Source organism: Streptopelia decaocto (assembly GCF_964273445.1).
Source record: "Streptopelia decaocto genome assembly, chromosome: 2".
In the NCBI taxonomy this organism is placed as follows: Eukaryota; Metazoa; Chordata; class Aves; order Columbiformes; family Columbidae; genus Streptopelia; species Streptopelia decaocto.
In genome coordinates this window covers 3,366,846-3,388,551 of record NC_138655.1, presented here as the reverse complement: position 1 = coordinate 3,388,551, position 21,706 = coordinate 3,366,846, and the positions used below count along the sequence as shown (strand labels likewise).

Sequence of the window (21,706 nt, the reverse complement as noted above, 5' to 3'; positions counted from 1 at the left end):
TTTTGGTTGGAAGAGACCCTAAAGATCAAGTCCAACCATTAACCCAACACTGGCATTAAGCCATGTCCCTAAGAACCTCATCTACGTGTCTCTTAAACACTTCCAGATGGGACTAACTGCACCAGTGAAATACGGTCATGGGAGATGATATAAGTAGTTATCATCAACATCTTGAGGCCTTTTGTCTCTGTTACACTTGCAGCCAGAGATGGCTCAGCAGGCATGAGATCAGAGTGAGCCCCGTGGGTCCATGTGGGTGGGTGAAGGCTGCAAACAGCTATTTTACAATTGGTTTTCTGGTGGGGAGGAAGAGTCCATCAGATCAGTAACGCCAAGCTCAACAAAAAGCCTAGGAGACACTCTCCCATGGAATCATTGAATCAATTTGGTTAGAAGAGATCCTCAGGATCATAGAATCCAACCGTAACCTAACTCTAGCACTAAACCATGTCACTAAGAACCTCATCTCCATGTCTTCTAAACCCCTCCAGGGATGGTGACTCCACCACTGCCCTGGGGAGCCTGTTCCAATGCCGGACAAATCTTTCTGGGAAGAAATTTTTCCCAATATCCAATCTAAACCTCCCATGGTGCAACTTGAGGCCATTTCCTCTCATCCTGTCACTTGTTACTTGGGAGAAGAGACCAACCCCCTCCATGCTTCAAGCTCCTTTCAGGCAGTTCAGAGATCAGAAGGTCTCCCCTCAGCTCCTGTTCTCCAGCTGAACCCCCACCCAGGTCCCTCAGCCGTTCCCATCACACTTGTGCTCCAGCCCCTTCCCCAGCTCTGTTCCCTTCCCTGAACTCGCTCCAGCACCAGCCTTATCTCAAGTTGGTTCTGAAACATCCTGGTTTGGTTCCACAACAGCTCTCATGAGTCCCCTCTGACTCTCAATCCACCCTGCAAGTCCTCCCCTCATCAACAGAATCTTTGAGGAACCAAAGTCAGTATGGAGGTGTGAAACAAGTTTGCAGAGAGGCGAGGCAATGGGAATAGCACACATTTCAGTGCAATCTTGATTTATATTGAGTGCTGATGTATCAGGGCCAGAATAACCTCCACTGTGAAAGCAAAGGGACATGATACTCTAGCAAAATTCAACAATATACTGCAGACCCAGCTGGGGCCAAGCTCATCAGCCCCATGAAGCTCAGACTGATGAAACTGTAACTTCCTAACACAAGAAACACTCCGTTTGCCAACTCAAATCTCCTCAAATCCATCTGCACAACAGCCACCACCCAAGGACGGCCGGCAAAAGCCCAAGATACTACCCAGAGCATGTTGCGCCACCCATCTCCATGTCTTCAAAAGCCACCTCCTAACTACCAGATGGATGCTGAGCTGATGGCGAATGCGTTCCCTTCAAGCTCTTCCCACCCATTTGCTTAGTCCTTGGGTGAGAAGGACTGTAACCCTTCGGAGCTCACCAACCCCTACTGCAATAAAACCAAATCCCATAAAATCATCCTGAGCCAAATTCCACCACTGCCATGGCTTTCCAGAAAGGGCTTCGTCTTGTAGCAGCAGAGAACGTGAAATTGCTGCGGTGATGCTCATGATCGTGTGTCGTACCTCACGGCAGAGATCTTCTACCTTACTTAGAATGGTGTCTCTCACTTTTTTAACATTTATTCTATCTAGGAAAGAAAAAAATAAAATAAACAAAACATAAAGTGATAAACACAGAAAATACAAAATCAAAAAAATACCTAAAACTGAAGACATAATGTAGAGGAACTTTTTTTGTTGCCACCTAGACTGCTTCCGAAGGGTTCACATGCCAATCTAATAATAAAGCTGTCATACGGGGTGATGTGATTTTAGCTTTCAAGTTGAAGGTTGCTATGGGAGGCTGTTCCCAGCAGCAGCACTGCAAAGTCTTTGTACAAGGCCTTCCCGGCACCAGACACCGCTCTGATTTTTGAGTAGGAAGAAATTCACTATGTTTTATTTTTTCTAAAAAGTCCCTGAAAATGCAGCAGTCCTGGAAAGAGATGGGGAGGAAAAGAATAATAAAGGGGCTGGAATTCAGAAGTGCAGATGCAGTAAAATCCCTCTCCCAAAGCTAAAGCACCAGCTAAACCTCAATCTTGCAAATCACTGCACATCAGCGGAGCCAGGGTTGCTGTATTCACCAAAACCAGGTTTGCTCGGATGAAGGAGAAGTTAAAGATGATCAGAAGACCTCACGTGCAGTACAAGCGAGGAGCAGAGATGTGAATGGTTATTGCAACCCCACTGCAGCGGTGCATTAAACTGCAGGGTATGTTGGCTGTGCATCTAAATCCTGTTTCTTCAATAAAAACAAGGCATTGCTTCACAACCATTTGAGGAAGTTTACCTACAAGCTTTTTAGACTAATAATTAAAAAAACAAACAAACAAACAAAAAAAAAAACATTAAAAAGGAATATATAGAGAGAACTGAGCAAAGAATAAAAATATATCTAGAGAGAGAGAGCTGTGCAAAGCTGGTTAAATACAAATGACTCTCTTAAAAGTAACAAAGATGATATTTTCTATAAGAAATTGAAAGATTTAAAGAGGAAACACAATAAGAAGGAGGTTTATCGAGGACTTAACACAAGGACGTAGCCATGAAGCAGCAGGAGAGGGAGATGCAGCAGCTATTTACCTTTACAGGGTGTGCTGAAAACTACTGAACACTGATTTATAAAAGGCTTTTAATTCATGTCGCCAAAGCTTTCAGCCCTTAGGAGCTTTAATTTTTTGCAGGTTAAGGAAAGCAGAGTTGGTATATGACGTATATATTTATAAGGGTGAATACTTACAGAGCAAATGCACTGCAATTCTGTGGACACGTGCCTACAGGAGCTTAATGTCAAGACAGATATACAACTGTGTTATTTAAAGGACAAACTGAGAATACAATAATATTAACGATGACAAAAATAAAAAGTAGCAAATGACACGTTTTGAGGCACTGCCCAGATGTGAGAAACAGCTGGTGTACACCGCTCCAGAACTAAACCATCTTTTCCTTTGCAAATTGACACCAGGAGATGCTATTTTTGCAAAAATACAGCCAGTTACAGCAAAGCCAATAAACCAGAAAGCCAAATCCTTTGGGGCTTTCTGTTTCTAAGGTTTTCAGGGTATGTTTGCCTCTGTCTCCAAAACCTCTCACACTTGTATCTAAGTGAGCTGCAATAATTAACTCCTGTGCAGACCTTGCTCATCGTGTGGTCCAGCACTCAGGTGGTCAGTTCAGAGAAAAAGCTGGAACTGAGGGGGGTTAAAATGGGCTTATAATGGCAAAAATCAATTTGATTTTGAGCAATTCTCCTCTGTTGCTATTTTAATTTGCCAATGCAAAAAAACCCACCAATGTTATATATTTGTATGTATTTTTAATATATTATTTTTATATTTTAGTTGTAATTTTATTATATATTTACATACTATATATATAATATATAGTATATTCATTTATACATATATGCACACATGTAACATATATTTTTGTATATATACACACTATAAAGAAATATAAATATATTTTCATATTCTACACTGTTGTAATTGTGAAAAAACAAACCTCACTTGCAACATCCCATAGACACAGCTATAAGGTCTCATCAGATCAGGGAGATGATTTTCAATGGCTGTCAGCTCACCAGTGGCATCAGCACCAGTGCATGCCAGAAAAAAAGCTCAGGACCTTGTATCTATCATGAAATGACTCTTCTCCCCCTCTGGCTATGATGATAAACCTTGTTTTTGAAGGATCATTACGCTTGTGCTGTCTATAGGGATGAAGGAAATCTGGTTGATGATGTGGGTGTCTTGAGTTCAGTGGATCAGTGGAACATCTCCTCTACTTGGAAAACAGGGTAACCAAGATGGGGTGAAAACAGAATTGGGTCTGGAGTCAAGAAATCATAGAATCATTTCGGTTGGAAGAGACCCTTAAGATAATAGAGTTCAAGCATAACCTCTAGCGCTAAACCATGTCCCTAAGCACCACATCTACACACCTTTTATATACCTCCAGGGATAATGACTCCACCATTGCCCAAGCCAGTTCCAGTGCTTGACAACCCTTTCAGTGAAGAATTTTTGCCTGGAGTACAAGTGTGATGAGAGCAGCTGAGGGACCTGGGGGGTTCAGCCTGGAGAACAGGAGCTGAGGGGAGACCTTCTGATCTCTGAACTTCCTGACAGGAGTTTGGAGCATGGAGGGAGTTGGTCTCTTCTCCCAAGTAACAAGTGACAGGATGAGAGGAAATGGTTTCAAGTTGCACCAGAGGACGTTCAGATTGGATATTAGGAAACATTTCTTCCTGGAAAGGGTTGTCAGGCATTGGAACAGGCTGCCCAGGGCAGTGGTGGAGTCATCATCTCTGAAGGTGCTTAAAAGGCGTTTAGATGAGGTTCTTAGAGACATGGGTTAGTGCTAGAGTTAGGCTACGGTTGGACTCAATGATCTTGGGGGTCTCTTCCAACCAAAATGATTCTGTGATTCTATAACTATCAACTTCCCTGATGTCAAAGCCTTCAGACCCAATTTAAACTATGGTGGAAGTTATACGTGGGTGCAATCTTAAGACAAGTGAATGAAAATTTGAGTCCAACATTCAGGTACACAACTGAGATGCCAGAGAATAAAGATTTCCAAAGCATGGATCCAGTGCGGGTCCTGCACAACACAGATGAGCATTTCATGGTGTCTGGGTTTGAGATGAAATCCTGCCATGGACCAGAGAATTCTTTGCCAAGGGTAATTTTGCCAGAATATACAAATAACCCTAACAGAAGTCTTTATCAATATATCAGTATTTGTATAAGAGCTCACACACTATTTTTTTTCCTGAAAATGCATCACCAGCAACAATCCTGAGCCCATGGTACCATGCAAAAACAAAAAAACCCAGACATCGAGATGCACCAATTATAGCGGCAGTACCAAGAAGACATCATACTATATTAATTGAAATATTTTGCTAGAAGCAAACCAAATTATTGTACAGTTCACTATTAGAGGAAGGCTTCAGAGCTCAGCCAGCCCACCACCTTCTACCCAACCTTCACATCTCGCTTCGTTCCCAATGTTCCTCCACCCCAGCCGGTCTGTTAATAAGCTCAGGGACGTCCTTCCCATTGGTATCAACACCTTGTCAGCAGAAATTCGCATCAAGCCAGCCCTGCAAGCAGCTTTGACAAATAACTCAATCACGTTCATCATTTTAACTTATCCTTTTTGTCAATCAGGTTAAGCTTGAAATCTCCATTTACATGATCAGCCTTCCTGATATTAAGATAATCACACAGAGGACTGATCAAAGGTTCCTCATTAACTTTGGGAGCACTTTATCTATTCCACTATCCCTTTTTGACTACAAAGAGAACTTTGTTCCCCAGAAATCAGGATGAGGAACACCACGCTGAAGAAGAAAACATTGTCGATACTAAATCTGAGCTCCTCCATTCAGTATCAGGGTGGCATGTACTGCATGTGCATCTCCAAATAACCCAGAAACATACTGGGTTTTAAAACAGAACATCTACTGAAAATCTCTGAGAAAAAGAGATATTCCAGCTGCCTTGAATTACCTTTATTTTACCTAGGCTGGACGGATGAATGGGCATTCTGATTTTTTCCAGATTGATTTTGAAAATCATCCCAAAAATGGTCCTGTTAACAGCATTCATTTCTCTCAGCCTTGCTCTGATGGGGAAATGAACTCTGTAGCCTCTTGAAATGCAGAAATACTCAACTTATGCTCTTACAGCCCTTTCTCTGTTGTCCATGCACTGTCCCAATAATAACTGCGGCATTTGCAAAGCATCACCAGGGCACAGTCACAGCTGGTCCAGTTCTGAGAACATAAAAAATAAGACAGGAAAAAAGCCATTCCTATCTTCCCAAAGAACCTTCACTCTGCTGTTCAACTCCGACTTGCTATTTTTCTTCCTGCGACAAATAAAATGTAACATCATTCTGCTATTTTTGGAAATGGATGTTTTATCCAGAGTGTGGGCAGACAGAAACAATTTGTATCCAGATTTTAGGATTATTTAAAGAGTGAAAATAATGAAAGGACATAAGCTAATAAAACAGTCTTATTTGAAAAAAAAAAAAAAATTGAGAAATATTTTAATTAAAGCACTTCACTTCTGGTACCAGCTATTAAGAAAGCAGATCTAATTGTTTATTTATCTCATATTCATCAACAAAACATTGCAAAAAAACCAATCACATGGGACATAACCCAACGAAAATCTTCCTCATTAACTCAAGAACAATGTTGTATGGAGTATCTCAAGCATGATCACACTGTAACAAAATGGCATCATGCCACCAAGTCCTATAAACTATTCTCTCTCCATACCCCCCTTTCTCAGAAAGATGCCAGGATGCTGGATAAATAGTGTTCTCAGATCAAAGACTGAGAGGCACCGAAGAAATGTGGAGGATTCTTTGAATGACCATGTGTGGGAGGAAGTGGAAAGATGACCTTAATGGCTGGTGTCACAACTTCTAGCCAAGATCTGGCTTCATAATTACTGTGACAATTAGATGCTTTCTGAAAAAAAATGTTTAAAATGATGGGACCCTGCTCCAAGCCTGGCTTGTACCAGAAATAGTGTGGCCAGCAGGACCAGGGCAGTGACCGTACCCCTGCACTGGGCACTGAGGAGGCCAAACCTCAAATCCTGGGTTCAGTTTTGGGCCCATCACACCAAGAAAGCCCTTGAGGTGCTGGAGTGAGTTGAGAGAAGGGAGCGGAGCTGGGGAAGGGGCTGGAGCACAAGTGTGATGGGAGCAGCTGAGGGACCTGGAGGGTTCAGCTGGAGAACAGGAGCTGAGGGGACACCTTCTGATCTCTCAACTGCCCAAAAGGAGCTTGAAGCATGGAGGGAGTTGGTCTCTTCTCCCAGGTAACAAGTGATAGGACGAGAGGAAATGGATTCAGCTTAGTAGGAAGCCAACATAAGCAGAATCACTAATATCGCCATGTCCAGGCAACCAGACTGTCACATGGCTAATTAAACGCTTTGCAAAAGTTTTTCTGATCGTTCAAACAATTGGGATGTGCACAGAAGAGGCTGGCAGAGGTATGAACAGCAGCCAGAGTGCTGAGTAAGCACATCTGAAAGTGTTAAATGCTAACATGAATTCAATTTAAATTCCCTGAACGTCTTCAGGAAAATAAAAAGAAGAAAAATCCATCCTGCGGGCAGGTTAACCCACATAACCCAAGTACTGTGTCTAGGAATCCAGTTTGGCTTCTTTACAGTCAAGGGAGGGATACTGGAGTCTCCCCAAAGGAGCCCACTGACCATGAAAGGAGTCATGGGTCTCCAGTAGCTTCTTCAAGTCCCTTGGGACCAGTGTCATCATTAGCTTAGCCTGACCACAAAAGTGAACACAACCCACCAAGGATCATGTGGAACATCAAGTGATGAGCAAAGAAGGGGACAACATGGCAAGACCCTTACAGCAGCTCATGGATCCCAAATGCCAATTCATCGCATCCTTGAAAATGCAAGTTGATTTTTTCCTCTTACGTGAAGCTTTTGGGAAATTTACTTTGATATGTCTTAGAATTAGCTACACCAGGCTCAATAAATATGAAGTGATGATGGAGGGGAAATGTTACAACATGCACAGTCCTAACACAAACTCAAGTCAATAAAAAGGAACTGGATGTCCCAACTGGCACCTCAAAAAAGTAACTTTGCCCAAGGCTACTACTTTCAGGTAAGCAATGGGATGCATAAGAAAGAAACCAGAATAATACAGAGATTATTATAATGCAAAATATAATTATTATAGATTTATTTAATGCAAGATTATAAGGTAAAATTAGTGGTGCATTGTCATTTGGGTCTTATTCTTTTCAATAAAGGAGTTCACAAAAGTAAAGAGGAGAGAAGCAGCAAATATGCTCTTTGCCCCATGGTGATGGGGGAGAAGGAAGGAGACACACTGAAAGAATAAGTTCAGTTTAGAAAAAAGACTAACACCAAAAACAGCAGAAGTGAACTCAATAAGGATCCAGTTTAGGGTATTACTTTCTCATCTTTTGAGCACGCTATTACTGGTCACCATCCAAATGAGACATTCTTGAGCTAAACGAACCTTGTGCCTCACTAGGCAATTCCTAAACTACTTATAATTAAAGGCGCCATTAGGCTTTCAGAGAACCAGATGCCAATCCATGTCAAAAGTTACACAGCTGAATGTGGTCCAATTACACTGCAAACAAGAGATAAACCACATCCCAATGAGATAGAGTTTTATGGGAAGCTTTTTCCATGTTTTAAGATCTTAAGATAATACAGGCAAGAACATCTCAAATGATCCCTTCAGTGTTGTGTAGAAAAGACTATCCCTAGTTACCTGCCAGTAAGCTTAAGATTGGATAAGTGGCCCATCTAATCACTGATACTGTGGGGAAGCCAATTAAATAATTAAAAAAACAAAACTGAAAAAAGTTTACATGGAGAAACAATCTCTTCCTCCCCATTTCACACCTTTTTAGGGGTAGGGGAAGGGTGATATTTTGGGCTGGGTTTTTACAGGCTTATTCAGGGTCTGTACAGCAAAGCAACTATAGCTTCTTGTGGTTTGGTAAATACCACAAGCCCAGTTCATCCATTCTTGAAAAAGTCTTTTCTAAACAATGTAAAAGGGAAATTAAGTGTCATGAAATGCACAACCCAGTCCGGGTGACAGAACACCCCAAAATATCTTTCCGATTAAGATGTTGATCGAGCTTTCCCCTCTGCATTTAAATGAGGAAAAAATAAGAAGTCTAATCTACAAATCGACTCAGAAACAGCCATCATATAAAATACTAAAAATATTATCAACTAAACACAGGAAGGTCAAAAAAAAACTTCTTAACTGTTTTCTCAACATAATGCAGAAAGCGAATCTATTCTTAAGCATACACCAAGGCCAGTGAATTTGGGAAAAAGACAGATGGGAGAATATGTAGGAGAATATGTTCCCTGAATGCTTCCACAAATAGGCTCCCAAAAGTCAAGAGAGATGCTGTGTCACAAGACATGCAGAAGTCACAAAAGATGCATTCCTTGACATTCCCCACCAGGAGATCTTCTGGAAGATAGAAAACTCTTTACTACTTGTTACCACGGCTCTGCCTCCAGACACTTATCCTATATTTTTCCCATATTTGCCAACAAAATGGCCAGTCTCCTATGGCCATGGAGTAACAGATGCCACTTTCTCAGCCTTTCCCAGAAACATAGTGATGAGCATCACAAAGATTTACAGCGATACAAGAACCATCAATGGTCTGCCTTGACTTTCCCATTTATCAGTCCCGTTCTCCCACCCTTTCAGCTGCTCCCATAACTTGAAGCTGTTGGACAGCCTCAATCAGATTGGAGGAAAAACATAAAAAGAAAGTAAAAAAAAAGCTAAAATATAATTACCACCCCAAAATTTGAGTGAAATATTAAAGGTTGAGTACAGGAAAGAAAGATAAGTGAACACCAGTGTGGAGAATTAGACCAAAACACAACACTTAAAGCAACACCTTAATCCATTTTCTTAAATATGCACTAGGTGTGTGTGTTCCCTGTACGTCTCATAGCTTGATGGTAAAATGAAGTGACAGCATTGCAATGGTGACACCCTTAGGTGGTTCTTTGGCTGTGTAGATGAGGTTCTTAGGGACATGGTTTAGAGGTGGACTTCACAGTGTTAGTTTAACAGCTGGACTCGATCTTAAAGGTCTTTTTCCAACCAAAATTATTCTATGTGGATTACCTACAAGTAGACAAATGGGTGATTAGTCAAAATTATTATTTCTCTTGTGGTAAGGGTAGTGGCAAGTGGCAGAAGATGTACCAGGAGGTGAAAGGCACATCTGTAGGAAATCAGGTGTCTTCTGCTTGCTCTTCAGCAGATGGAGAGTGGAGAGAAGATTAAGATCCTCCATCTGAGGTTTGTATTACATACATTTATTTTGTCACATCCTCAGTAATGTCCCCACCAACAGCAAGCTCAATCTTGGTGGTGTAGTTAGCAGTGGTGTAGCCAGCAGTAGTGTAGCCAGCCAACAACTCTGCAGCCTTAAAGTCATTTCGGCCACTTGGGTTTCCTCACATAGATATAATCTGAGAAGAGCCAAAGTATCAGTATATTGCTGCCCAAAAACCTCTCGTGAGGAGCAGATGTCCCACAACCAGAGGCTTGAAGAGTATGTTCTTGCTCCCCAAGTGTAAAGTGCCCAACCAGCAAATTACACAGAGGGTTTCCAACATAAATATGTTGTGCTCTGACAAATGCATCCACTCGCATTACCCTCTCATTTGATCAAGAAATTTGGATCATAATTATACAGGCAACTAAAAAAAAAAAAAAAAAAAAAAAAGGTATACCTCAGTTAAAACAATGATTTGAGTTTTGTCACTTTACTCCAAAAACTAGATCTACATCATTACATGAATTTGCTTTTCTATTTTAAAGATTTTTGCCGTCTAACACAGAGTCTTGTTTGCAGTCAAGTCAGAGCAAAATTGATGAATGCCAACACAGCTGGATCTCAACAGCCCTTGCACTAAACTGCGGTGTAAAAATTAAGGGAGTGCCAGAGATTACTAAGAAAAATACAGCAACACACCTGTAGGTTTCCTATCAAAAGTCATTTCATGGAGATGAAAACAATCCCAGGTGCAGGGGAAGGAGGCAAAAGCAAGCACACATGGCAGAGTTTGCATTAGTCCGGCTTTTAACTAAGTCACAGCTGCCTTTATTGCAATGATCTTAATTGGCATTTGCAGTTGTGAGATGGGAAAATCAGATGACATGAGCATCTTTGCCTACAATCCCAGAAAACGTAGGTTGGAGAAGACACAGAGATCTACCCAAGGCGTATGTAAAGAAGAAAAATAAAAATCCATTTATCTTTCTTTTCCACATGTTGAGCTAGCTAAAGCAGTCCACGTTGTCCAGTTTCTACCATAAGCATTTATTTAGCACCATTCCCAATTCTGAAAGCAAACTCCAAGTGATAATGCACGATCCTCCTGCAAAACTAAACTGAGATGGATAGAGGGCGAGAGGTATAATTTAAGACAGTTTATATTGCTCACGTTACATTCAGGCTGCAAGAAAGGTCATCAGTAAATTGAGCTCAGTGGAAGGTAACGGAAGAGTTTACAAACATCATCTCAACAGAAAAAAAGAACTAATTTGGGTATTCAGGGAAAAAAGGCAACCAGAGAGCAACTCTGAATATGCAAGAGCCTTCCTCACCTCGAACACATATAAACATACTCATCTTTAGAGGCCCAAAACTTCTTATGATGAAGCATTAATGTCATCAATAGTAGCACCCACTGCAACAGCAACCTCCTCCTTGGCCAAGCCTCAACTGAACACAATCATCTGATAAAAACACTGTTTCTCAAGTAAAGAAGGAACTTCTAATGGGGTTTTGTTGGAAGAACACGATAAAGGTCGTCATTGCACGTCATCAGCACATGATTGACACAGAGAACTTTGTCATTAACATCAATGGGTCCTTTGCAGGCCAAAATCCATGTGGGAGTTCCATGCTGAGGCCAAAGGAGAGAACAGGAAAAATATGAAAACAGGAAAACTATGAAAATATGAAGAAGCTCAGGCTGAATCACACCCTACTTTAATTTTTAACTTTGGACCATCCACATAGACACACTTTCCACAAAACAGCTCAGGATCCCTAAAAAAAAAGATTGCCACCCTGACCTCACAGAGGTGCTACTTTGCACATTTGGATCATAGAATCATAGAATGTCCTGAGTTGGAAGGGACCCACAAGGATCATTGAGTCCAACTCCTGTCCCTGCACAGGACAACCCCACAGGTCACATCGTGTGTCTGAGGACGTTGTCCAGTCTCTTCTTGAACACTGTCAGGCTTGGGGCCATGACACTTCCCTGGAGAGCCTGTTCCAGTGTCCAGCATCCTCTGGGTGAAGAAACTTTTCCTCATGTCCAACCTGAACCTTCCCTGGTCCCCTGACATCACAATTTCTCTGGTTCAACTTCCAGAGGAAGAGCTGGGATATACCAAGTATCTTAAATGTCAGACAACTCAGCCATTTGGGACCAGCAAGACTAAGGGTAATGCCCTAAAATTCCAGCTTACAGAAAAGTAGCTTGAAAACAGACACACTTCAGCTGAAGAGTCTCCAAGTCCATTTTGTTTGCCCAACACGTATCTCAGCAGCACTATCACAGTATCACAGTATCACAGTATGTTTGGGATTGGAAGGGACCATAAAAGATCATCTAGTCCAATCCCCCTGCTGGAGCAGGAATGCCTAGGTGATGTCGCACAGGAACATGTCCAGGTGGGTTTTGAATGTCTCCAGAGAAGGAGACTCCACAACCTCCCTGGGCAGCCTGTTCCAGTGCTCTGTCACCCTCACTGAGAAGAAGATTTTTCCTCAAATTTAAGTGGAACCTCTTGTGTTCCAGTTTGTACCCATTAGCCCTTGTCCTATCATTGTTTGCCACCGAGAAGAGCTTGGCTCCATCCTCGTGGCACTCACCCTTTATATATTTATAAACATTAATAAGGTCACCCCTCAGTCTCCTCTTCTCCAAACTAAAGAGATCCAGCTCCCTCAGCCTTTCTTCATAAGGGAGATGCTCCACTCCCTTAATCATCTTTGTTGCCCTATGCTGGACCTCTCCCTGTCCTTCTGGAACTGAGGGGCCCAGAACTGGACACAATATTCCAGATGTGGTCTCACCAGGGCAGAGTAGAGAGGAAGGAGGACCTCTCCTGATCTACTAACCACCCCCCTTCTAATACACCCCAGGATGCCATTGGCCTTCCTGGCCACAAGGGCACAGTGCTGGCTCATGGTCATCCTGTTGTCCACCAGGACCCCCAGGTCCCTTTCCCCTACACTGCTCTCTAATATGTAATCTCCCAACCTATACTGGAACCTGGGGTTGTTCCTGCCCAGATGCAGGACTCTACACCTTCCCTTGTTAAATTTCATCAGGTTATTCCCTGCCCAACTCTCCAGCCTGTCCAGGTCCCGCTGGATGGCAGCACAGCCTTCTGGCATGTCAGCCACTCCTCCCAGCTTAGTGTCATCAGCAAACTTGCTGATAGTACACTATATTCCCTCGTCTAAATCATTAATGAATATATTGAATAATATTGGCCCCAGTACTGACCCCTGAGGCACTCCACTAGATATTGGCCTCCAACTAGACTCCGCACCATTGACTACCACTAGAATCACAGAATGCTTCAGGATGGAAGGGACCTCTGGAGATCATCTAGTCCACACATTTCTACACTGCATAGTACTGAATACCGCAAAGCAACGTGTTCTCAAAGCCAACATTAGAGCTGAGCATCCCTGCCCATGTACCATACCAGAAAAAAATAGATAATCAGTAACATTTCCTATGATTCCATTGAGGACATTGAGATATGCAGTCCTTATGTGCTTCATGAACACATTCATAGATGGCTGGGTAGAGAAGAAAAGCCCAAATCAGCAAACTGTACTCTTTTCTCTCTTGTGATTAACTCAGCCAACCTGCTAAAGTGGAAGAGGCAGAAAAAAGTGACAGGAAAAAGCAACAGGAAGTGAGAGACTTCAGACTATCAAAAAAAATTCCACTTCTGAAAACAACTTAATAGCGCTCATCTGTTCTCACTTTCATACCCATGCCCCAAACACCGTATTTGTATTTAATTTTCTGGTTCACCAAGTAGAAAAATAACCCATTCCTCGGACTTCCAGTTTTATTTATGGACTTGGTTAGGACTGAGCTGAACACTCAAAACTGTCATTGAAGGTTTCAGGTGTCCTTAGCTCTGGGTTTGCATTCACCATGTAGCAAAGCATCAGTGCCACCACTTTCCACCCTACCAAACCAACCATGGTCCCACCTTTGTCAGGCTGCACCAGGGGAGGTTTAGATTTGATATCAGGAAAAATGTCATTGGAACAGGCTGCCCAGGGAAGTGGTGGAGTCACCATCCCTGGAGAGGTTGAACAGACGTGAAGATGAGGGTTTTGACATGATTTATAGGTGGATTCAGCAGTGTTAGGTTAATAGTTGGACTCGATTTCAAAGGTCTTTTCCAACTAAAATGAGCCTATGATTCTATGTCCTAACTGTGGCACTCAGCCTCTTCAGCTAGAGGTGCAAGCAAGATTAATTCAGCCCGAGCGAGAGCAGCAAGCTGCCTCTTAGAGTTAAGACTATGTCTCATCTACCCAAAATCTATGTCCCTTCTTTATTTTGGGGGTAGGGTTTTGTTTTGAATAAATCAGGCTCTAGAACTGGCTCTAGAACTGGCTCACTGCGCAGGCACCAGCACATCAATGCCAAAATGTTGGATAGGGTTGAAGCCCACGGATCTGCTTAAAAAGAGAGTGGAACCCTGAGTTTTATTGGCTTAAAATGATGCCAAAAGGCATCTTTGGGCTGCAGTTCCATGATGCATTAGCTCTGACAAGGGAGATAACTCAAGACCTCCCCACGCTGCTCCTTCCCCACACCACGGCTGCCTCTCCGCTCTCTTGCCAATACAGCAGCCAGCAGCTCATGCCATAAATCAGATCAGTGAAACATTCAGTTTAAAATAACAGCCAAAAACTCCTCCATTACAGGAGAGCCTTTAGTATTACAAATGATGAAAGCATGTTTCTAAAAAAAGCAAGCTGAGTCGAGAGTGATTTCTGAGAAGGTGGCAAAAAAACAGCACCAAGCTCAGCCAGCAGAACAAAGGCTGGGCTGCTCCAAGTGTTGCTGGGTCACCAGAATAATGCTGATATTGGGAAAATGGGTCTCAACATGCCCAGCTAGTGGCTACCTAGATCAAAGATGCTGCTTGGCTCCCATCCTGGCCCTGTGTGGTGATGCTGTAGAAGCAGGATGTAGGATGCTGTAAGGGAGTGGAGCATCTCCCTTATGAGGAAAGGCTGAGGGAGCTGGGGCTCCTTAGCTTGGAGAAGAGGAGACTGAGAGGTGACCTCATTAATGTTTACAGATATATAAAGGGTGAGTGTCATGAGGATGGAGCCAGGCTCTTCTCGGTGACAACCAATGGTAGGACAAGGGGTAATGGGTACAAACAGGAACACAGGAGGTTCCACTTAAATTTGAGTAGAAACCTCTTCTCAGTGAGAGTGACGGAACACTGGAACAGGCTGCCCAGGATGGTTCTGGAGTCTCCTATTCTGGAGGTATTCAAGACCCGCCTTGACACCTTCCTGTGTAACCTCATCTGGGTGTTCCTGTTCCGGCAGGGAGATTGGACTGGGTGATCTTTCGAAGTCCCTTCCAACCCCTGACATTCTGTGATTCTGTGATTTTGTGATTCTGTGAGCAGGACATTCAGAGACCACCACAATCCTCTGCTTGTGAGCCAGTCCTTGGGCATCTCCTCACCCAGCGAGCTGCACTATTCCTGCCTCATGGGTGGAGATGCTGCGATGCAGCTTCTGGGGTAGACATCAGGATGCAGCTTCTGAGGTCAAGAAACAGCATCCTTGTGGTGAGCACAAGCATTTGGCCTGTGGAGCTTATTGAAACTGAGAGAAAAGAGAAGAGACAGGCCTGAAGGTTTTTTTTTACAACTATTTTTATGATTGATGCTGGGAAACAAAGAATCATAGAATAATTTTGATTGGAAAAGACCCTCAGGATCATCAAGTCCAACTGTTAATCCAACACTGGCACTAAACCAGGTTCCTAAGACCCTCATCTATGCATCTTCTAAACACCTCCAGGGATGGTGACTCCACCACTGCCCTGTGCTCCAATGCCTGACAACCCTTTCTGTGAAGAAATTTTTCCTAATATCCAATCTAAACCTCCCCTGGCACAACCTGAGGCCATTTTCTCTCATTCTTGTTACTTGGGAGAAGAGATCAACCCCCTCCATGCTCCAAACTCCTTTCAGGCAGTTCAGAGATCAGAAGGTCTCCCCTCAGCTCCTGTTCTCCAGGCTGAACCCCTCAGCTTCCTCAGCTACTCCTCATGGGATTTGGCTCCAGAGGGATTTGGGAGTTGTGTTGTTTGTTTGTTTGTTTGTTTGTTTTCTATTCTCCTTTTCATCTAATCTAAGCACCTTTTGTCTACATTAAATAAATAACTGGCTGTCTTCATCCTGCAATCCAGGTGGTTGTCCCCACGCATGGACCAGACCAGCGCTTCACCCACAGCACCCAGATCCATCAGGAAGAAGATCTGCAGCAGGAGAAAGCACCACAGCATCTCGCCTCCCATTTCCAACACAGGGATGTAATCTCAATACAGTGATTGCGTTTTTTTACGCCTTTTACAAATGTCTAATTCACTCCAGATTAACCCCTCAGTGTAGCTACTCCTTCATTTTACCCCTGGAAACACCAAGCTAAAACATTTGTTGGGCTAAACACAAAACCCTACAGCTCCAGGCAGTTGCTCAGGACAGAGGAGTTGCTGTTTCACAGTTCTCTGATATAGTAGTACAGTCATATAACACTGTCCTTGCAATAAAAGTACAGAATGAGCTTCTAAAGATGCCTTTCTAAACTAGATATTTCTATGTGAATCTGGGTTTCATGACAAGCTCTTTTTGCTTACTTCTCACTTCTTCTCATCTCTTATGTTTGGGTTTTTTTTGGGGGGGTAGGGTGTCAGGCAGATGGGCTGTTCCTTCTCAAGCTCAACATAAAATAAGAGGTACCCAGAAATATATTGAAAATGCACTCTTAAGGCATGGCACATGACATATTTCAAACAAGTGCAGCTGAAAACCTCCTAACTATCAAATGCTATTTCAATAAGGGGTTTTGCTTTACTTTAGACATTCATGCAACTTCTAAAATGCTGAATCTCTTCCAATTGCATAGACAAACTCACTAGCACAGGAATGTGTCAAAAACCCAATGGTCTACATCTTTACATTCTTCCCAAACTCCAGAAGGTTTCCCAAAGCCATCAGTGGGACATCAGGCTTCCTCACAACCTAGTGCCCTGAAACACCCTTGATGAGAGCTGGGATTTGGTTCCAGTCCTGATGTCCGTCATCATCTCCTCGTTTCGTTTTCCAACAAATTTCAAATTTTCCAGGTCAGGAACCAACCTTCTTGTCTTGCACTTGGGCTCTCAACATCTGTATCTTACAGCAGTGCTCAAACTCAATGACAAGCAGCTGGACCTTCAACAGTAGGACATACAATTATGTAGTTCTATCTACATGCAGGGAAGAGGTTTCAGTCCCTTCTCCACTGGTGAGGCCAAACCTCAAATCTTGTACTCAGTTTTGGGCCCCTCAAAACAAGAAAGATCTTGAGGTGCTGGAGCGAGTTGAGAGAAGGGAACAGAGCTGGGGAAGGGGCTGGAGCACAAGTGTGATGGGAGCAGCTGAGGAACCTGGGAGGTTCAGCCTGGAGAACAGGAGCTGAGGGGAGACCTTCTGATCTCTGAACTGCCTGAAAGAAGCTTGGAGCCAGGCATGGTTGGCCTCTTCTCCCTAGTAACAAGCAACAGGATGAGAGGAAATGGCCTCAAGTTTGTTTTTTTTTTAGATGTATATTAAGAAAAAATGCCTTCCCAGAAAGGGTTGTTAGGCATTGGAACAAGCTGCCCAGGGAAGTGGTGAAGTCACCATCCCTGGAGGTGTTTAAAAGATGCATAGATGAGGTTCTCAGGGACATGGGTTAGTCTCATTGTTGGGTTAACAGTTGGACTCGATGATCTTGAGGGTCTCTTCCAGCCAAAATGATTCCTTAATTCTATGATTCTATTCCATCACTCTCTTGACATCCTGCCACACATCTCCACCAAGCTCCCACGATGGGATACAGCTTATTGTTTTAGAGAGAGCTTTCAGGCATAGTCTCTCAGCTGACTCTTCCAGACAACGCCCAGATATCCCCAGAAATTTTTAGTTTTGAAAGAGCAAACCATGAGGGTGTCCATTAAAACATGTGTCATCCACATCTCGGCCACAACAAACCACAAGCACTGAACAAGACCTGATAAGCACTGTTTCATTTGACCTTTGACTATGATGGAGCCAAACCAAGGTGATTCCAGCCCATAAACATTCCTGACTCAGCCACAATAAAGCAGTTGAGACCTCAAACCTTGAAGGTAAGTGCACAACAGCATCAAATCCCCCAGTTGTTTCAGCTTAAAAAGACAGGAGAGAGGTGTTGATGCTCAAGTGATGCTTTGCAATTCAGGCAATCTGTGTACAATTGTCAGGCTGGCATAAACTCTGTAATATCGTATTGTATATCTAGGAGAATTATATACAAGGCACAGTCATCTCACCTGCCACCAAAGCATCCTAGTGCTGCAAAATGCATTGGAAAGACTCTTGGTTTAATGGAGTGTTATTCTGCTTTAGTATGGCACAGCAAGAAACGGACTTGCATTATTTCAATTTTTAACCTTCAAGTAGATTAAATTTAAAAATAGCAAATGTAAAAAGATGCAACAATGATAATAAAGGTGGAAAGAAACAGGCACAGTGTTTATCACCGGAACAGTTTGGGAGTTATCCTGAACCTGTTCATACCATCTATCAAGGCATTTCTTTGCATCAGCCGGCTGCAGTAGGTAGATAAAACATAACTGCACCGTGTGTATAAAACGTGTTTACATACATAAATCTTAGCAAAGTGGCTTCTTATTTTCAGGCAAAACCAGGAAGAATTACACATCACATTAAGTATCTTCTTCCCTGCCCTCTTCTCGATCATCTGGAAGAACAATTAAAGTGCTTTTTGCATAAAACAGGCAAAGAGAAGCCCTTTCCTAAAATAAATAAATAAAAAATGAAGGCGCATTTTTGCTTTTAATATGATCTTCAAAGGAAACAAGCATAATGACTTAAAAATTCCCACAGTGAGAGAGAAGAAAATGGAGGTTTAATCATCCCCCTAAAAGATAACAAAACAGATTTCTCAAGTCTTAACATCTCCTGCAAAATTTTAAGCGCTCACACACAAATATTAGTAACATGCTGCAGCAAGCTGAATAGTTTCCCCTGCCCTCGCACAGGAATATGTGTGAGTTCCTCCTTTGCACTCACATATACACATATTTGCTGTTTCCACCACTTTTCTATTTGCAAAGAGATTGAAATGAAACTACGAGCAACTGTGCTGTGGTTTTTAACACCTTCCTCCCCTTATGAAGGTCTTGTTGTCCTGCATATCAACAGTATCTGTCTCTAACTACACAGCAACATCTGGAAGCATCAGCATGAGCTCTCTACACACTGACCACCAACGTGACTTACAACCAAAAGCCTCAGCACTGAGAGAGCATCACTCAGTTCAACTGGTCTCCCAGTTACCAACCATAACAGGAACCGGTGGGAAAGGCAGAGAGATCACACCACCAACTTCACACCTATGTTCTTCTCCCTCAGACTGCCCCATATCATGTCCTTTGCAAAGGGAGGAATTGTTCCCATCAGAAGGTTTCTAAGGAAGAAAATTTTTACGATGAACACTGGCCCAGGTTGGCCAGAGAGGTGGTGGATGCCCCATCCCTAGAGACATCCCAGGCCAGGCTGGATGGGGCTCTGAGCAACCTGAGCTGGGTGAAGATGTCCCTGCTCATGGCAGGGGTTGGACTAGATGAGCTTTCAAGGTCCCTTCAACCCAAACCATTCCATGATTCCATAATTCTTAAAGAAACAAACCACTACACCATCACGTCAAGATGAATCCAGAGGACCTTTCCAAACTGTGTTGTTGGACAGCATTTGGAGTAATTTTATCTCTCCCTCCCACAGCATTGGTGAAGCACTTGAGAGCTCTTCTAGTTTGCCCAGCCAATGCCAAGATGTTGGGCTGACTTCCAGCAATGCAGTCTGGAATGGAAATCTCAGCTCCAGGCAAAGCTGTGACAGAGGACAATAGTCATCATCGCACCCAAATGCAAAAGAGTTGATAGGAGAGAGAAACCACCACCCTACTCAATTGAAACAGAAGTAAAATACCTTACAATATATTAAAAAAAAAAAAAAAAAAGCTAAGAGGCAAATAATTCATTTAGGCAATACGCAGTGCCCACGCTCTACCTGAATTGTTTAAGCTGAAGGTTCATACTTTAATCAAAACCACCGTAAAAAGGAAAATGTGGGGTCAGAAGTACAAGATTTATCTTGAGCAAACGAAATAGGTTTCTCAGCAAGGCGTTTTCATTTAACAGAAAAAATATAGGTTGCAGTTTGTCAAGTGACCAGTAAGGGGAGTCAGTGCCTACAGCTTTGAGTCAACCACCCATATGCAGTTTTGGGTGGAGAAAGCTCAAATGAACTATCTTGAGGTAGTGACATTGAGAAAACATTGATGACTGCCAGAAGATGCCAGAGGAAGATAGACAGAGAGCACCAAGTCCAGAAAACCCACTACCTGGAGAAGGATTGAGTGATACTACAGCAGGAAATAAGTGACATTTGTGCTTGGAAATGGGTCTCTCCCTGAAAGATTTAATGGACAACATTTGATGGAGACCACTTGGAAGGAGAACGGCAAAGGACAAATGAAATCAAGTCAAGATGGAGCTTGGGATAAGAATATAAGGGGCAAATTCCTCTATCCTCTGTTGGCCTTGAGGACTGAACCAGATGCTTGAGACAAGAATTCAGAAGACAAGGGCTCACCAGATGCCTTATCACTGAGCCCCGGCACTAGAAACAAATAGGGAAAAAATACAAATAAAAATTTATTTAAAAAAATATCTGAGTGGGATTTAATAATATTATAGAGTGCTTAAATAAAAAATGCCAGCAGTAGGAACTCATTAAGTATTGTACAGGGAAGAACAGCAAAATCGCTCCTGCATCCATAGCCATGCTGGGCTCGTCAACAGAAACGGGGCTGCCACCGGTTACGGGGCCACAGGGAGGAGCATTGAAATGCTCCCGTTCCTCGTTCCTCTTAATCTCATTAACCTCCTATTTACTCTGTTGTCGGTGATTATTCAGGATGTTAATAGGCAGGCTTTTTGCATACTATTTACTGAACGTCGCAAATCTGTTTAGCTCTGTATACGAAACGGGGCTGGAAGGCACCAATTCTCCCCACGCTATGGAAAACAGTGGCAGAGAAATACTATCCTTTTTAATGACTTGTTTTGAAGATTTTTTTTGAATAAGAATTAAGTGAAGGATAAGCAATTTATTCATATAACCCTTTATTTTTTTCTAGTTCTGGAATAGTTTCTGAAGTATTTCTATGAAGGAGGAACAGACATCAAACCAAAAATATCCGCAAAAAGACTTATTTCCTACTATAAAGCTGGAGTACAAGAAACATCTATTCTAGCCACAATACAAATTACCGTTAACGGTATTCTAGGTGGGAAAAACAGATGTAGTTTAAGAAAACTATTTCTGATGTTAAAATACTACAGGTTTTACACATACAGTCTGTTACGCCTTGAAAAATGAAACCTTCACTGACCATCTGTTCCCAGCAGAGAGTATCCATTAACACTCGCTTTGGCCAAAAACCCAACTCAAAGTCAACATACCGCGAACGTGAGACACCCCAGGGCTTAATGAACCAGCCAAGTCAAGCAAGATCAGCTGCTGGGGAACAATTTGGATGGGAATTGCCCAGTATCAACCAGTTAAAACAAAGGAACAACCGCAAAAGTAGAAGATGCCATCCAGAGGGGAACATCTGCAAGAACTCAGCCCACAACGTTCCTGCACATCCACTCC

General features: G+C 42.7%; 1 protein-coding gene across 3 annotated transcripts in view; it reads right to left on the bottom strand.

Moving 5' to 3' along the window:
- Positions 1–21,706, bottom strand: part of TSNARE1 (t-SNARE domain containing 1) — a 531,215-nt gene that overhangs the window by 486,719 nt on the left and 22,790 nt on the right. The window lies entirely within an intron of this gene.